Source organism: Cupressus sempervirens, chromosome 1 (assembly GCF_028749045.1).
Source record: "Cupressus sempervirens isolate cs-2001-9-10 chromosome 1, ASM2874904v1, whole genome shotgun sequence".
NCBI lineage: Eukaryota > Viridiplantae > Streptophyta > Pinopsida > Cupressales > Cupressaceae > Cupressus > Cupressus sempervirens.
The window spans coordinates 138,903,682-138,904,939 of NC_143118.1; positions in this window are offsets into that span (position 1 = coordinate 138,903,682).

The window sequence follows — 1,258 nt, forward strand, 5'->3', positions numbered from 1 at the left end:
TCTTTTTATTAAATGTGGAGTTCTCGAGCATCCTAATTAGTCTCAATGTTTCATCTGCAAGTATTCCCAATATTTCACCTAATTTCAATAAAAGCTTAGTATTCTTTTTATTAAATGTGGAGTTCTTCTACTCATTGTCTTGTGAGAAAGATTCTAATAAACACTACTCATGAAACATGAATCAATACCTCCTACATTTATGTATTTGCTAAGGTCCAATTACTCCATGCTACTTTTCATTTCAAAGAGATTTCTGGCATGTTTTTACATATCTTACGTTTTCTACATACTTATCAGTGCCCATCCCTTTCGTTTTGCAATTCCATGCCGCTTTCCATTTAGTTTTGTGCGTATTTAAGAGAATTTTTGTGGATGGTTTTTTTTTGCATATGCATCTTCAAGCATTTGTACGTGTATTCAAATTTCTGGATATTACATATTTATATTTTCGAATTTTAAGACAATCAAGGGTCAGTCACTTCAAATAGCTAGTCATTATGTCCTCCACAGAAGTGTCTAAATTGCTTGGCTTGTCTTCAAAGCAGTAGAATCAGTCAACTTCCAACAGAATGATTATCAGCGCCAGCGATGTGAATATGATTTTGAAGGGCACACAAGTTCAAAGACTACAAGGAACTCCTGTCATTTCATTGTCGATTGAAACCAATCACAACACAAGGAACTACTGTCATTTCATTGTGGCTACTCACTCATCGCATCAAAATCTAGTACCCTGCTCTATCTTACCAGTTTTCATAAGCAATATTTGTGTAGTGTTTCAGGACTCGTCTCTTTAATTTAAGGTAAAATTCATCTCTGTTATTCAGGGTAATCTGAGTATGATAGCTGCATTGCTTTTATTTACCCCGTACTTAATAACTTTCCAATTCACTAGCCTTTCCAAGCACGAGATATCCATATTTAATGGTGACAAGGTAAAATCGTACCCTTCAGAATAAGCATGAAAAGAAAGAATAATTTCCATTAAGAAGATTTATCAGTAAACAAAAAATCTGAAACAATATGCTCTTCAAATACAACTAATAATAAAATTCATCTCTGTTATTTAGGGTAATCTGATTGTGATAGCTGCATTGCACTTATTTAGCCCGTTACTTCAAAACTTTCCAATTCACTAGCCTTTCCAAGCACGAGATATCCATATTTACAGATGACAACGTAAAATCGTACCCTTCAGAATAAGCATGAAAAGAAAGAATAATTTCCGTTAAGAAGATTTACCAGTAAAAACAAAATC